The sequence below is a fragment of the Hemiscyllium ocellatum genome, chromosome 35, assembly GCF_020745735.1.
Source record: "Hemiscyllium ocellatum isolate sHemOce1 chromosome 35, sHemOce1.pat.X.cur, whole genome shotgun sequence".
Lineage (NCBI taxonomy): Eukaryota > Metazoa > Chordata > Chondrichthyes > Orectolobiformes > Hemiscylliidae > Hemiscyllium > Hemiscyllium ocellatum.
The window spans coordinates 32,795,454-32,806,602 of record NC_083435.1 but is presented as its reverse complement, the minus strand read 5'-3'; the positions used below and the strand labels follow the sequence as shown (position 1 = coordinate 32,806,602).

Below are 11,149 nucleotides of genomic sequence, written 5' to 3'. Positions count from 1 at the left end.
TCAAAAGCATTGTTAAAATGCATGTCATAATCAGAGAATCATCTGTGATGACATTTCTTGCTCCTGAAGACAAGGAAGGAACAGAATAAATTGAAAATGAAGGAACTTGATAGAATGTCCATATAAAACCGTGGGTGGAGGAACGAGCATCATATTGAATTTGGAGTATGAGGGAAAATGCGTCAGTGTATACTTGGAAGAAAGAATGATGACACTAACTTAAATTAAGAGAAAGAAAGAAGTGCCAACGTGTTCAAATTAGCTCATAGATCACTGAGTCAGAATTATTGGGCGTTGATAGATATTCGTGATGACAGGTTTGATAAACCACTTATTTTTAATGTTGGTCAGCATGGGAGAATCAATAAGCAGCAACTCAACGTCTATAAAATTTGGAGGTCTGAATGATTTTGCTATGTGCAATTATGTGGAAATATGGTCAGTCATATCTAAATAAGATGCTTCAATCACCTTAACAATCCTGAACTATGATACAAAATGTTGTCATTGGCTTTCTCGGTATGAGCTGTGTTCACAATTTGTTCACTTTCCAGATCAGCTGATCTCTCAATTGGACTGTTCAGTGTCACTGAACACTTTTTAGTCTCTATCTTTCGCCAGATGTTGTCTTTGAAACTCCTATGTTGTCCTATTTCATCAGTTCGATGTTCTCCTCATCCACAGAATTCCAATGACGTCGAGTGTACAGCATGGATACAGACCATTCGGTCCAACTCGTCCACGCTGACCAGACATCCCAATCCAATTTAGTCCCACCTGCCAGGACCTGGCGCATACCCCTCCAAACCCTTCCTTTTCATATACCCATCCAGGTGCCTTTTAAATATTGCAATTGCACTCCCCTTCATCAGTTCCTCTGGCAGCTCATTCCATACATGTACCAGCCTCTGCCTGAAAACGTTGGGCCTTAGGTCTCTTTGATATCTTTCCCCTCTCACCCTAAATCTATGCCCTCTAGTTCTGGACTCCACGACCCCAGGGAAAAGACTTTGTTTATTTATCTTATCCATGCCCCTCATAATTTTGTAAACCTCTATATGGTCATCCCTCAACCTCTGACGCTCCAGGGAAAATAGCTCTAGCCTATTAACCTCTCCCTATAGCTCAAATCCTCCAACTCTGGCAACATCCTTGTAAATCTTTTTTGAACCCTTTCAAGTTTCACTACACCTTTCCGATAGGAAGGAGAACAGAATTGCATGCAATATTCCAACAGTGGCCTAACTAATGTCCCGTACAGCTGTAATCTGACCTCCCAACTTCTGTATTCAATACTCTGACCAATAAAATAAAGCATACCTTCTTCACTACCCTATCTACCTGCCACTCCTCTTTCAAGGAGCTATGAGCTTGCACTTCTTGGTTTCTTTGTTCAGCAACACTCCATAGGACCTTTGCATTCAGTGTATAAGTCCGACTAATATTTGATTTCCCAAAATGCAGCAGCTCACATTTATCTAAATTCAACTCCATCTGCCACTTCTCAGCCCATTGATCCATCTGATCAAGATCCCGTTGTCTTCTGAATTAACCTTCTTTGCTGTCCACTATACCTCCAATTTTGGTGTCATCTGCACACTTCCCAACTATACCCCTTTTTTCTCACATCCAAATCATTTATATAAATGATAAGCAGTAGTGAATCCATGATCAATCTTTGTTGCAGTCCATTGGTCACAGGTCTCCATTCTGAAAAAACAACCCTCTACCACCACCTTCTATCTTCTACCTTTGAGCCAGTTCTGTACCCAAGTGACTGGAAAAGCACAGCAGTTCAGGCAGCATCCGAGGAGCAGGAAAATCAACGTTTCAGGCAAAAGCCCTTCATCTCCACGAAGAAAGCTGGGTGACTGTTCGAAGGGGTATAAAAAGACAATCACTGGAGGGATCCCCTGAGGCCGTTCCCCATGAAAAAACATGCATACAGTTTTGGATATTGTTGAGGGGGACATCTTACCAGTGGGTCTCTGGCACAGAGCCTGTCCCTGTTGCACAGAAGGGAAGGAGGGAAAGGAGGAGAGTGTTCGTCTTTAGGGACTCAACATTTAGAGGCTCAGATAGAAGGTTTTTTGGGAGCGAACGAGACTCATGTTGGGTGTGTTGCCTCCCAGGTGCCAGGGTCCGTGATGTCTCGGATCGTATCTTTGGGGTCCTGAAGTGAGAGGATGACCTGCCTCAAGTCGTTGTCCACGTAAGTACCACCGACACAGGTAGAAAGAGGGATAGGGATGTAAGGCAGAATTTCAGGAAGGTAGGGCGGAAACTGAGAGCTAGAACAAACAGAGTTGCTATCTCTAGTTTGTTACCTGTACCACGGGCGAGGCAAGGAATAGAGAGAGATATCATCTGAACACGTGGCTGCAAGTATGGTACAGGAGGGAGGGTTTCAGATACTTGGATAATTGGGGCTCATTCTGGGGAAGGTGGGACTTTTGCAAACAGGACGGTCTTCACTTGAACCAGAGAGGTACTAACATCTTGGGTGAGAAATTTGCTGGTGCTATTCGGTTGGATTTAAACTAGCTCCTGGATTCTTGATGAAGGGCTTTTGCTCGAAACGTTGATTTTCCTGCTCCTCGGATGCTGCCTGAACTGCTGTGCTTTTCCAGCACCACTCTACTCCAGAATCTGGCTTCCAGCATCTGCAGTCATTGATTTTACCTTTAAATTAGCTCAGCAGGGAAATGGGAACCGAGGTGTAGTTGCAGTGCAGAGGAGGCTGAGAGTAGGAAGGACAGGGACAGGTTTTCAGGGTCGCAGAAATGTCCCAGCAGACAGAGAAATGGTTTGATGTGTGTTTACTTCAACGTCAGAAGTATCCATAATAAGGTAGGTGAGCTTGCAGCATGGATAGGTACCTGGGACTTTGATGGTGTGGGCATTTTGGAGACGCGAATAAGCAGGGTGATGAATGGATGTTGCAGGTTCCAGGGATTAGGTCATTCATTAAGAACAGGCAAGGTGGTAAAAGAGGCGGAGGCGTGGCCTTGTTAGTCAAGGATAGTGTAACAGGGGCTGAGAGAACTTTTGATGAGGACTCTTCTCGTGTGCGCTGAGGTTAGAAAAAGGAAATGAGAGGTCACGCTGCTTGGAGTTTTTTTTATAGTCCTTCCCTGAGTTCTGGGGAGGTGGAAGAGAGGAATAGCAAAATTATTCTGGGTAGAAGTGAAAGGAACAGGGTGGTCATTGTGGGGGACTTTAACTTCCCCAACATTGACTGGAAATGTTATAACTCCAGAACGTCAGATGGATCTGTTTTTGTCCAATGTGTACAGGAGGGTTTCCTGAAACAGTACGTCGAAGGGCCTACAAGCAGTGAGGCCTCATTGGATCTGGTGCTTGGTAATGAACCAGGCCAGTGTTTGATTTAGTTGTAGGTGAGCAATTTGAAGAGATTGACCATAATTCAGTTTAGTTTAGCGATGAAAAGGGATAGGTACATGCCACAGGTCAAGAGTTATTGATGGGGCAAGGGCAATTATAATGCGATTAGGCAAGAATTAGGATGCATAGAATGGGGTAGCAAAATGCAGGGGACACAGACAATGGAAATGTGGAGCTTGTTTAAGGAACAGATATTGCATGTCCTTGATATCTATGTCCCTGTCAGGCAGGGAGGAAGTGATAAGGTAAGGGAACCGTGGTTTACAACAGAAATTGCATGTCTTTTTACGAAGAAGAAGGAGGCTTATGTGTTGATGAGGCAACATTGTTCAGATAAGGCGATGGAGAGTTACAGATAAGCTAGGAAGGATTTAAAGAGAGTTAAGAAGAGCAAAGAAAGGACACAAGCAGTCTTTAGCAAATAGAATAAAGATGAACCCTAAAGCATTCGTTAGGTATATGAGGAATAAAAGCTGATTAGGGTAGGAATAGGGCAAGTCAAAGACAAAAGTGTGAAGTTGAGTGTTGACCCTGTGGAGATCGGAGAGTTGCGAAACGACCATTTCTCATCGGTGTTCACTCAGGAAAAGGAGAATATTGTCGAGGAGAAGAATGAGGTACGAGATATTAGACTAGAAATGATCGTGTTTAGTTCTGAACAGGTGGTATCAATTCTAGATGGAATGAAAGCAGGCAAGTCCACTGGGCCGGATGGGAGTTATCCGAGGACTCTCTGGGAAGCTAGCGAGGAGATAGCAGAGCCTATGGCTTTGACATTTGACTCGTCATTGTCTACAAATTTGGTACCAGAGGACTGGAGGATTGCAAATGTGTTGCCCTTGTTCAAGAAGGGCAGTAGGAATGACCTAGGTAATCATAGACCAGTGAGCCATGCTTCTGTTGTAGGAAAGGCTTTGAAAAGGATTATAAGAAATTAGATTTATAATTATCTATCAAGCAGCAATTTGATTTCAGATAGTGAACATAGTTTTGTCAAGAGCAGGTCGTGTCTCACAAACCACATTGACTTTTTTGAGAAGGTGACCAAGCATGTAGATGAGGATAGGGCAGTTCACGTGGTATACATGGACTTCAGTAAGGCCTTTGATAATGTTCCACATGGTAGGCTGCTGGAGAAAATGCAGAGGCATGGAATTGAAGGCGATTTAGCAGTTTGGATTAGAAACTTGCTTTCTGAAAGAAGGCAGAGAGTGGCAGTTGATGGAAAATATTCAGCCTGGAGTCTAGTTACTAGTGGTGTGCCACAAGGATCTGTTTTAGGACCACTGCTGTTTGTCATTTTTAAGCTGCAACTATACAAAATGCTAGTGCGGCCACGCTTGGAATATTGTGTACAGTTCTGGTCCCCATATTTCGGAAGGATGTGGAGGCATTGGAAAAGGCGCAGAGGAGATTTACCAGGATGTTGCCTGGTTAAGAGGGAAGGTCTTATTAGGAAAGGCTGAGAGATTTGAACCTGTTTTCATTGCCAAGAAGAAGGTGAAGAGGGAATTTGATAGAGACATATAAGATAATCAGAGGATTAGATAGGGTAGACAGTGGAAGTCTTTTTCCAAGGATGATGATACCAGCATGTACGAAGGGGCATAATTACAAATTGTGGGGTGATAGATTTAAGACAGATGTCAGAGGCAGGTTCTTTACAGAGAGAGTGGTAAGGGCATGGAATGCCCTACTTGCTAATGTAGCCAACTCAGCCACATTTTAGAAATTTAAACAATCCATAGATAAGCCTGTTCTGAACTATGTTCTATGTATTCCATGAGATCTAACCTTACTAACCAGTCTTCCATGGGGAACCTTGTCAAATGTCTTCCTGAAGTCCATACAGATCACATCCACTGTGTTGCCCTCATCAATCAAGTTTGCGAGACATGATGCCAATTTGACCAATTGTCCTTCTTTCCTTCCTTCCTGAACTTTTTTGAACACCTTGCACTCAGGGGTAATTAACAATCAATACTACCACTTTAGGGGCTAGGTGTATGTTGACTTTTTAAACCTTCAACTTGTCAGCACATTTTTAATTCTTTGAGAACTGTTGGAGAATTTCCTACAGTTCTTCTCTTTTGTATAACAGCTCAAACTATTGATTGTATGCATGGCTGCTTCAGATGTAGACTCACATTACTCCTTTGAAGATGGGAGAGACAAAACATGGAAAATTATGGAAATACTGAGCAGATCTGGCAGATTATTTTTATAATTCTAATGGAAGGATACCAGTTTAAAAGCGTAACTCTTTTTTGGATTCATGATGTTGTCAGTGCTGCTGTGTATTTGCAGCAGTTGTAGATCAAATTTGTGTAAAGCTGAAGGATAGCCATTGATTTGTTTTCTGTTGTAGGCTGAATGCAGGCTGGCATCAGTAGCCTTCAGAGCAATCTAATCGACCACCCTTGCTCTTTCTGCGTGGGGATAGACATAGGGTGATAATTTAGTTTTTCTGACATTTTTCCATTTAAATGTTCTAAACGTTATTATGTAATAGGCGAATATTTGTTTCTCTAAACATTTCCTTTTCTCATACGCCATTGTTGTTTCCTGGTGGATATAATTTCCAACTGAGCAATCAGTTTAAAATTCAACTAATTTTCATATCTGCTATATTTGCAGCTCATAAATAATGGCATGTGTAGTAATTGCATAATTATCTGTTTTTCCGAAGATGATACTTTGGCACATGCAGAATCGACGTATTCCTCACAAATTATTGACCGCATGCCTGAAGGCGCTCTGGGACATCTCAAATTCGTGACAATGGAAGCAATTCATATCTTCCTGAATGGCCAAAGAGCTGGAATCGTGAAACCCTCCACTCCCTCCGTTCCCACCCCAACCTTACTATCAAACCTGCAGACAAGGGAGGCATGGTAGTAGTTTGGTGCACCAACCTTTACTCCGCTGAGGCTAATTGCCAACTCCTCCTACTGCCCCCTTGACCATGACCCCACCTCCCACCACCAAACCATCACCGACCAGACCATGCATAATCTCATCACCTCAGGGGATCTCCCATCCACCGCCTCCAACCTCATGCCCAGAACCCCGCACCACCCATTTCTATCTCCTGCCAAAAATCTACAAACCTGACTGCCCCGGCTGACCCATTGTCACAGCCTGCTCCTACCCCACAGAACTCATTTCTGCATACCTCGACACGGTCCTGTCCCTCTTAGTCCAAGAATTCCCCACCTACGTTCGGGACACCACACACACCCTCCACCTCCTCCATGATTTTTGCTTCCCCAGTCCCCAACGCCTTATCTTCACCATGGAAATCCAGTCCCTGTACACCTCCATCCCCCATCATGAAGGACTCAAAGCCCTCCATTTCTTCCTTTCCGGCCGTACCAACCAGTACCCTTCCAATGAAAACCTCCTTCGACTGACTGAATTGGTCCTCACTCTGAACAACTTCTCTTTCTAATCCTCCCACTTCCTCCAAACCAAAGGAGTAACCATGGGCACCCACATGGGCCCCAACTATTCCGGCCTCTTCATAAGATTTGTGGAACAGTCCATCTTCTGCAGTTACACTGGCACCACCCCCACCTTTTCCTCCGCTACATCGATGACTGTATCAGCGCTGCCTCATGCTCCCATGAGGAGGTTGAACAGTTCATCCACTTTACCAACACCTTTCACCCCGACCTCAGATTTATCTGGACCATCTCAGACTCCTCCATCCCCTTCCGAGACCTCTTCATTTCTATCTCAGGCGACCATATCAACAAGGAAATTTATTATAAACCGACCGACTCCCACAGCTACCTAGACTACACCTCCTCTCACCCTGCCCCCTGTAAAAACGTCATCCCATATTCCCAATTCCTTCGTCTCCGCTGCATCGGCTCCCAGGAGGACCAGTTCCAATACCGTAAAACCCAGATGGCTTCCTTCTTCAAGACCACAATTTCCCCCTAGACGTGATCAATGATGCTCTCCACCACATCTCCTCCACTTCCCGTTCCTCCTCCCTTGAGTCCCGCCCCTCCAATCGCCACAAGGACAGAACCCCACCAGTCGTCACCTACCACCCCACCAACCTCCATATACATCACAACATCCATCATCATTTCCGCCACCTCCAAACAGACCCCACCACCAGGGATATAATTCCCTCCCCTCCCCTATCAGCGTTCCAAAAAAAACACTCCCTCCGTGACTCGCTTGTCAGGTCCACACCCTTCACCAACCCAACCTCCACTCCCGGCACATTCCCCTGCAACCACAAGACATGCAAAACTTGCACCCACACCTCCTCGCTTACTTCCCTCCAAGGCCCCAAGGGATCCTTCCATATCCACCACAAATTCACTTGCACCTTCACACTTTTCATTTACTGCATCCGCTGCACACAATGTGGCCTTCTCTTGAGACAGGCCGCCGACTTATGGAATGTTACATAGAATACCTCTGAGACACTCGGACCAACCAACCAACCAATCCAACCACCCCGTGGCTCAACACTTCAACTCCACCTCCCACTCCACCAAGGACATGCAAGTCCTTGGACTCCTCCATCGCCAGACCATAGCAACATGATGGCTGGAGGAAGAGTGTCTCATCTTCCACCGAGGAACACTCCAACCACAAAGGATGAACTCAGATTTCTCCAGTTTCCTCATTTCCCCTCCCCCCACCTTGTCTCAGTCCCAACCCTCGAACTCAGCACCACCTTCCTAACCTGCTCTCTTCTTCCTGACCTCTCCGCCCCCACCACCACTCTGTCCTATAACCCTCACCTTAACCTCCTTCCACCTATCGCATTTCCAACGCCCCTCCCTGCCTTTTATCTTAGCCTGCTTGGCACACTCTCCTCATTCCTGAAGAAGGGTTCATGCCTGAAACGTCGATTATCCTGCTCCTTGGATGCTGCCTGACCTGCTGCGCTTTTCCAGCAACACATTTTCATCTATGATCTTCAGCACCTGCAGTCCTCACTTTCTCCTATACATTTCAGAGTCAAGAATGCGGTGCTGGAAAAGCAAAGCAGGTCAGGCAGCACCTGAGGGACAGGAGAATTGATGACTTGGGTGGAGCCCTTCATGATAAAAGGCTTCTGCCCTAAACGTCGATTCCAGTGCAGCCTGATCTGCTGTGCTTTTTCAGCACCACACTCTCCATAAGGTCATAAGACATAGGAGTGGAAGTAAGGCCATTCGCCCCATCGAGTCCACTCCGCCATTCATTCATGGCTGATGGGCATTTCAACTCCACTAACCAGCATTCTCCCCGTAGCCCTTAATTCCTTGTGACATCAAGAATTTATCAATCTCTGCCTTGAAGACATTTAGCGTCCTGGCCTCCACTGCATTCTGCGGCAATGAAGCCCACTGACTGTAGAAATGTCTCCGCATTTCTGTTCTGAATTGACCCCCTCTAATTCTAAGGCAGTGTCCACGGGTCCTAGTCTCCTCGCCTAACGGAGACAATTTCCTAGTGTCCACTCTTTCCAAGCCATGTATTATCTTGTAAGTTTCTATTAAATCTCCACTTAATCTTCTAAACTCCAATGAATATAATTCCAGGATCCTCAACCGTTCCTCGTATGTTAGACCTACCATTCCAGGGATCATCCATGTGAGTGTCCGCTGGACACACTCCAGTGCCAGTATGTCCTTCCTGAGGTGTGGGACCAAACCTGGACACAATACTCCAAATGGGGCCTAACCAGAGCTTTATAAAGTCTCAGTAGCACATCTCTGCTTTTATATTCCAACCCGCTTGAGATAACTGACGATATTGCATTTGGTTTCTTAATCATGGACTCAACCTGCATGTTTACCTTTAGAGAATCCTCTACTAGCTCTCCCAGATCCCATTGTACTTTGGCTTTACGAATTTTCTCACCGTTTAGCAAGTAGTCTATGCTTTTATTCTTTTTTCCAAAGTACAAGACCTCACATTTGCTCAATTTGAATTCCATCAGCCATTTCCTGGACCACTCTCCCACACTGTCTAGATCCTTCTGTAGATTCCCCACTTCCTCAGTACTACCTGCTTGTCCACCTAACTTTGTATCATCGGCAAACTTCGCTAGAATGCCCAAGTCCCTTCATCCAGATCATTAATATATAATATGAACAGCTGTGGCACCAACATTGTCACCGGCTGCCATTCCAAAAAAGAACCTTTTATTCCAACTCTCTGCCTTCTATCAGACAGCCAATCATCAATCCATACCGTAGCTCACCTCAAACACCATGGGCCCTCACCTTGCTCAGCAGTCTCCCGTGTGGCACCTTATCAAAGGCCTTTTGGAAGTCGAGATAGACGAAATCCACTGGGTTTCCCTAGTCTAACCTACTTGTCACCTCTTCAAACAATTCCATCAGGTTTGTCAGACACGACCTCCCCTTACTAAATCCATGTTGACTTATTCTAACCAGACTCTGCTCTTCCAAGAATTTAGAAGCCTCATCCTTAATGATGGATTCTAGAATTTTACCAACAACTGAGGTTAGGTTAATTGGCACATAATTTTCCATCTTTTGTCTTGATGATTTCTTGAACAAGAGGGTTACAACAGCGATCTTCCAATCATCCGGGTCTTTCCCTGACTCCAGTGACTTTTGAAAGATCTTAACCAATGCGTCCGCTATTTCCTCAGCCACCTCTCTCAGAACTCTAGGATGTATCCTATCGGGACCAGGAGATTTATCAATTTTAAGACCTTTTAGCTTTTCTAGCACTTTCTCTTTTGTAATGGCAACTATACTGAACTCAGCCCCCTGACCCCCTCTCTTCTCTGATCTGCAGCATCTGCAGTCCTCACATTCTCCTATACATTTCAGAATGTCACATTGTTTCAAGTGAGCTCATTCTCTCTCATTCAGTTTCCATATCTTTGTCTCTTTGTCCACCCTCCGGATTTGGGACCTGAATCATTCTCTGGAATTTTAACTAAAAGGCCCTCTCGGTTAGGTCAAATTAATCACATTTTTTTTTCCGATGTGATTATTTAATTTTATGAAAATTAGAGCAGCAAACACCGCTAGTAATTTGCTGTTATCGCGTTAAAAACCCCTGCCAGGTATTATAAGGCAGGGATAAAGCAAGGACAGTTATTTTCAGATGAAAATTTATGTTCAAATATCTTGTGAAGTTTCATGTCAGCGCAGCACCCTTGAAACATGTCAAAAATGTAAAACGATCTATAAGACTTCAATTTCTCAACTTTTAAAGGCACGACTGTGAGTAGTCGTGGCCGAGTGGTTAAGGCGATGGACTAGAAATCCATTGGGGTCTCCCCGCGCAGGTTCGAATCCTGCCGACTACGACGGGTGTTTTTAACTAGTTGTGCATTATTCCACGTGTTCCTGAGCAAAGAACTCATTTTACTGTGATTCATTTTCTCAATCTCTCTGGTTCTATGTTAAATTAGCATTAGCAACCGAAACTGGTAACTTTTCAAATCAGACTTCAGGCTAAGGTCTTTCAGACGCTGGAAGTCGTCACTATGCCGCGAATTTAAGTACGTTTTGACAGGTGCTCATTTTAGGTAACACGATCAAGTACCAGCAGGTACAGTTATATGGAAATGTAGATCTGTATTGGGAATATAGCCAAGTGCACACAGCCAGATCTCTTTTCAGAAGGAGCCAGGTCTCTACAATTGATCTCTATCGGGAATGCAATTCAGGTCCCACAAATGGGTTCTCAGTTGCGAATGCCGCCAGGTGCCAACAGCTGAGATTCTACCGCCAAGCATCAGCAA

At 44.7% G+C, this 11,149-nt stretch overlaps 1 non-coding gene across 1 annotated transcript; it reads left to right on the top strand.

Annotated features, from left to right (window-relative positions):
• The first annotated feature begins 10,629 nt into the window (after positions 1-10,629).
• trnas-aga (transfer RNA serine (anticodon AGA)) lies at positions 10,630-10,711 on the top strand. The gene has a single exon. It is a non-coding gene; the product is annotated as a tRNA-Ser (tRNA).
• The last annotated feature ends 438 nt before the right edge of the window (positions 10,712-11,149 follow it).